Source organism: Poecilia latipinna, unplaced genomic scaffold (genome assembly GCF_001443285.1).
Source record: "Poecilia latipinna isolate Pla-1442-1.1 unplaced genomic scaffold, P_latipinna-1.0 Scaffold461, whole genome shotgun sequence".
Taxonomy (NCBI): Eukaryota; Metazoa; Chordata; class Actinopteri; order Cyprinodontiformes; family Poeciliidae; genus Poecilia; species Poecilia latipinna.
The window spans coordinates 288,266-294,803 of NW_015113077.1; the positions used below are offsets into that span (position 1 = coordinate 288,266).

General features: G+C 34.3%; 1 long non-coding RNA gene across 1 annotated transcript in view; it reads left to right on the top strand.

Annotated features, from left to right (window-relative positions):
- LOC106951473 (uncharacterized) overlaps positions 1-1,977 on the top strand; it is a 14,926-nt gene extending 12,949 nt beyond the window's left edge. The window contains exon 3 of the long non-coding RNA XR_001425820.1: positions 1,381-1,977. This is a non-coding gene — a long non-coding RNA (uncharacterized LOC106951473). The remainder of the gene's footprint in view (positions 1-1,380) is intronic.
- Positions 1,978-6,538: the final 4,561 nt, after the last annotated feature.

Genomic DNA, 6,538 nt, shown 5'->3' on the forward strand with positions numbered 1-6,538 from the left:
TTAGATAACGGATGAATGACTGGATGACCTTAGCTGGTTTCAGCACGCTAATTTGCCAAAGCATCATTGCACCTTGGATTCTTTGTGACAGACTGACACCAAGTAATACATAATTGTGAAAGATAAGAGAGAGTAATCTATGGTTTAATTTTTATAACTAAATGTCTGATGATTGTGGTTTGCATATGAATGCAGCTACTGATTTAATTCCATAAGAGAAAAGCAAGTGTTGTGTGTATATATATATACACACAACACTTGCTATATATACACACAACACTTGCTTTTCTCTTATGGAATTTTGTGGGTTCTTCTGGAAAAAAGACAGGTGGCTCAGTATTGATGTTTGGAATTTCACTGGGACATGGGCCTTCAGGACTGGACAGTTTGCTCATAGCACAGTGTGTGTTGTGAACAATCTCTGTGGTATGTGCCCCGCCTTAAGAAAACACTCCTTTGACAATAAGCAACACAACTCCTTCAGCCAGTCCTGTCAGGTTTCAGGTTGTTTGTTGTTTTGGTAAGTTCCACGTTGCATTGTAAAATAGTTTGTATTTTTCAGAGATGGAAGGGTTTTTATGTGATCACAAAACTTTGCCATATCCTCTAACATAAAACATTTGATCTAGTAAGAATGTGCATTGAGTAAAACCTGAAGGAGGAAAGATGTAAAATGACAAAAAGTAAAAGAGAGATTTTTTTTTTTTTTTTTACGTTTTTGAGGGGAAAGAACACATTTTTTTTCACATTGAGAAAATTACTTAGATTCTCTATAAGATTACAAAGTACTTTATAAAATAATATAGACCATTCTTGTGAGACAGGCATGTATCAGGTCCTAAACAAATATAAGCTAGAATGCCTGTCTTGCTCGGATTTCAATCTAAAAATAAAAGTAAAAATATTTTAGCTCTGTAAGGTTATATTTGTTTTCTTTTAAGAAGACTAAATCTTTTTATGTTTTCGATGTATTAAGATACATAATTTTATTTCGATGTAATGTAAATTTCATGTCTGAAGACCAGCAGATTAATTTTGTTCCCTATAAAACCAAATATTTAGTATGAAGTAAAATAAAATTAAAAATGCTTAATTTCCCAATTTCACTCTATTTAGGATTTTTGTTTAAAAGCTAGATTCAATACATTGGATGCCATCCTTTAAGAATCTCAGTAGAAGTTATGCTATAAACTTCTGAAAATTTTGAAATACCAAAATTATTTATGTATTTTTTTTTATTTTTTTTTGCATTTTTGAGTCTCAATACACCACCTGTTTGACAGTCTGTGCAAATAGAAAAAAGAAAGATAAGATAGATCTTCTCTTAGTAACTTAGTATTTCTTGATGTGTTCTCTGTGTTTTGCCCTGAGGCGCTAAAGGCTTTTCAGTTCATAAATGCATGTCTGAAATTGCATCCCTATGACAACGTTCACATGAGCAGGATGAAGGAGCTGCTTGTCTTTGTCTGCCACACACTGAGCTGCCTCCAGTCCTCGTCGCTGTACCAGCAGAGCCTCACTGGAGCCTGGGAACCAGTATGTGGACCCCTCTGAGGCCCCCTGCTGGTACGACACGGTGCCTCCACAAGACTCGTGGGCGCTTGCAGTGTGATCAGGAGGTGAGCGGATATAAATGGCTGCATGCCACGGCCACTGAGATTATGAAAGGTTGATCCTGCTAAAAGCTTCTAATTTGTCACAGACTGAATGGCATTAGCAACCAGAAGAGCATAGATGGAGAAAATAAAGATGAAAGTCATGATGAAGTAACAACCAAAATGATCTTGCGTTTTAAAGTGAGGCTATTAAAGTTTGGTAAATTAGCTGTCGCTCAAACCAAAGGCAGAAACAACAAATAAGAGTGGATTCTAAAATCTGTTTTCATGACTAAATTACAACCGATTTCTTTACAGTGCACATCCTAATCTCAGTCACATTAGTTGGTCGGGTCATTATTTAAGGTCAAAAAGGGAAAGTAAAGCTCAGTCATGTTAAACTTGCTTTTAAGTTTATAAATCTTGCCAAAGTAATTTTGATTTTGAAAAAAAATAACATATGTTGGAAAAACATCTCAAATGAAATCTGTGTAAATGAGTTTGAGGACATTTTATTACAGCTTTTGGAAAAAAAAACATAAAAAAAAAACATTGTTCACATCATGTCATGTATTGAGCTATTAATATTTTTACATATTGCACAACAAAAAATATTTTATATTATGGACATCTGACAATTACAAGGCCTTGTAATGTTCAATAACAATTAAATGTGATTCCCATTTCTTCCAAAATGTTGAAACTTTTAGTAAAATTTAATACAGGTTTATATTTGATATGTGATTTTTTGCTGACTAACAAGGCATATTCAAAAAAAGAAAAATAAATTCTCCAGCATACATTCTTTTTCACTACAAATTGAAAATGAATGAAGACAAGGTACAACATGTAACATTTTACAAAAATATATTTTATTCTGGCTGCCTTTCTGTATCTAAATACTGAGAAGTATTGTAAATTTAAACAGCACAGACCCTGGGTATGAAAATAAAATCATAATAGGAATCAGAATGAATAGGAATGTTTCTTCCTTCTGAAAAAAACAAGAAACCTTTAGTGATTGTTGACAAAACATTGCTAAGGTCATGCCTGATGTCCAGCAAGGTATTTAATTTTAATCATATTTGGTTAATTAATAAATACACAAAATTTCCAGTGGGCTTTAACTCTTGTTATTCAGTGCTGTTTGATGACATATACTAGTTTAATGTTCTAACGTTGGTTTTAGCATAAACAAAAGTGCATAGAAAGATTGAAGGTCTTCTTGTTTCTATGTGTTAAATCCACTGTACTTGTTATTTGGAAGGCAGCCTCTTTTGCACTGTACATTAGTATGGATGAGCAGAGCAGGGTGGGGTTGTTTTCAGGATAGCTCAACAGATTTCACCACTGACTCTCATTGCAAAGCTCAGCAAAGGCTGTTTTCTGTATTCAGGCTCCCTGGCTCTGCTTTCAGCTCTTCCTTGTTTCCTGATCTAACAACTCTTCATCTCCTTGAGGAGATGAAGGTTGATCCAAGGCTTGTTAATGGAGAAACGCCACATCTTCATGAGGGCCACAGTGTTGTCCACACATACCTTAATGTGGGTAGTGATGCAGTCTGTGATGCTGTCATTGTCCTCTCCATGATGAGCACTAAGCTCTGTACTGTTAGATTATTCAGAGCTTATTGATGGTGCACCAATGGGATATAAGTTATGTGCGTGATTTGCTTCATAGACCGCAAACTGAAAGACAGAAGAGAGTCTGATAAATCTGTCATCGACTGTCCGTCTCACATCACTTCCCCGAGCAGCATGCTGCACAGACAGATAAGAATAAAAGTGAAACAGCCCAGGGGTGACTGTACATTATGTATGGGGAGGCAGAACAGGGTCATCTGTATTATTTATAAAAGGTATCAAAAGGCAATACCTACAGAATACCATGAAGATGGATATGTGATGCTGAGAAAAGGTGGCTATAAAAACATGGCTCTCCCCCAAACTGCCAGTTTAGCCATATGTTGGTAGGTTTTCAGTTTGCAGCTGTTTGTTCACTAATGTCCTCTAACAGACATCTGATGTCTTCAAAGAAAAGCTTCATTAATACTGATATTGAATTACACAGGTGGACTCTGTCTCCCTCCGCAGGTGAAAATTTCAAAGGCAACTGAGGGCAGTGGATGTTATTTAGGACTGACCGAGTCAAGGTGCCTGAATTTGGATGCATGTCGGGCTTTAAGATTTAATTTGAATAAAATAAAATAAATAGTCAAATTTAATCAAATTTGACTCGTTAAAATCATTCTTTCCCTTCATGAGTAGTCATCACTTTGTTATAATCACATAATACATTTATTTTGCAGAATGTAACAAAATGTGAAAAATTCCAGGGTGTTAGCTCTTCAGCAAGGGAGCCAACATATTGACCAAAGCTACCGACGGTAACCTACCGTGGCTGTTTGAGGTGAACACAATGCAGCACAACATTTCTGAACTGTTTTGCTGGCGGACACAGATGAGTTCCACCAAACCAATAAGTAACTTTGGAGTTTAGATTCTCAGAATGTAAAGTTATGGTTCCTATCTGAGCCTGTGAGAACCACAAGATCAGAGAAATGTTTTGTATTTTTGAGAAAGTCAGACGTTTCAGGTTTCAAAGTAAGAATGGTCTTAAAAATATGTGTAATCCCTTGCTGCAATCTGTGATCCCTATAGTGACTACTAGTGTTTCATCTTCTTTGCACTGCAGCAGAAAAAAAGCAGAAATACACGAGCCTCCTGTTTTAGAAGCAGTTTTAATGAGATCTACGAGGTAGTGCAGTTTTCTTTTGTTGTAAGAAGTTATAATGGTTCTTCCTCTACTCGTTGCAGTAGAGGAAGCTGTGCATGATTCCTGACTGAAAGGAAATGAGTTGAAATTTTGTCTTGACAGTCATGGGTCAGTGACCAAGGGAGTTCTCCTAATCCCTCTGAAGGAAATGCAATACTAAAACAAATCTTTATGTGCAAGAGTGAACATACCTATCAGACAGATAAACAGTATACACATGCTAGCTAGCTATGGCAACTCGGGTAATGAATTTGCTAAGATCAGCATAAAGAAAACAGAAGAGCCAATATATTTTTTCAACAGTAATGTTTACTTCAAAATATTAATAATTGTAACTGGAATTATATTTTGTTTACTCTACACATAAGGCAGAATAAAAAGTTCATCTTACTTCAGCATTAGTACTTTATATACAGATGTCTCATAACCAGATAACAGATTTTCACAAGCAGTTAACACATTTAACTGTGTGTATATAGACAATAGGAATATATTTTAATTAATAATAGACAATAATATTACAAAATGTGACATTTATCCTAACAGTAGTAGTGAAAGTAATGATGTGTTAAGGAAACAAATTTAAATCTTAATATTAACTTGAATTTCATTACGCTGAAGAATTTCTTCCCCAAGTCAATACATCATCATTACGCTCATCTCTATTCCATACTTTTAGTTATTGTTGTAGACACAATAATCATTGCTGCATATTACTTCATCACACAATTAGCGCCCAGCTTTTTGAAAACATTTTCCTTATTATTGTAATATTTTCAAATTAATCCTGTGCAGTTTCTTACTCTGTTCACAACAGACATCAATGTGACCCAGAGCTTCTTCCATATAGGCTGCCAACTAAAACAACTATAATTACCTTCCACTTAGTAAATGCACATTTCCATTAAAAATCATGTTTATCACAGCTGCATTGTCAGTTTTGAGGGGCGCATGCTGGACCACTAATGTGACGTGCTGTGCAAAACAGCAGATAATGGCCAAAAAGATTACAAGGGATCATACCCAAGCAGACATTTTAACAACCACGATGATTAACATCACACTGACATTCATGCTGTTAAGCGAAGAACTTGCAAAGACTGGCAAAAAGTCCAGAACGTTCTCCCACATAATATCTGTAAGCTGTCACTGAACACAGTGATTTTGGCTTTTCAACATATTAAGCAAAATTATATGTTGATCTGAAATGTTTTCAATATCAGACAAAGGTTACAAAAGTAGATACTAAATACAGTTTTCTGAGAAGGGGGAGAGGTAATATTGAAATAATCCCGAACAAAGCAGCAAACCTAAAACTAAATAACAGAAAAAGAGCTAAGATGTTGCAATGGGTCAATCAAAGTTCATGCTTTAAATTTACTGGTGCAAGAGTGAAACATGAGAAAACTGTGCAGAAACATATGTCAGTGAACGGGAGCGGTGTTGTAAAGAAATCAAAAATACAACCATGTCCGATGCTTGTTAGGCATTTTTCTGTCTTCTACATTGCCATGGATATTCAAAATATCAGTATTTCTGTAAATTTTTATTATGCTACTATTAAACTCTTGTTGCATCATTTTACAATGACCAACAAAGCAGAAATGTAAAAACAAAAATGCAAATGCCACAAAAATGATTAAAAGAATATCTGTCAAAAATGTTCAGCATCTCAGGTGTGTTCTGTAGTCGGATAAGTCCTGAAATCTATACAGCAATAACTGATTAAAGGACTGAAACTGAATATTCATTAGAGAATGACTTCTCTAGCCCGCTCTATACTGGCTTTACACAATGCACTGGTAACAATTCAATGAAACATGATGTTAAATATGATAATAATAATAATAATAATGATAATATATATATATATATATATATATATATATATATATATATATATATATATATATATATATATATATATATATATAATTATATATTATTATTATATAAATCTTAGCTTTCAAATATATTTTGGCAGGATTTACAGCTACTAAACAGACTGCAATTTGGCAACAAGAAGTGTAAAAAAAATAAATTAAAGGTGTTGTCACATAACAACCACAAGCTGCAATGTTCTGAGGTTACAAAACGAAAAAAAAAAAAAAAAAAAAAAAAAAAGTTTTTTTTGCGATTTCTGAAAAAAAAAATTTTTATTTTTTAAA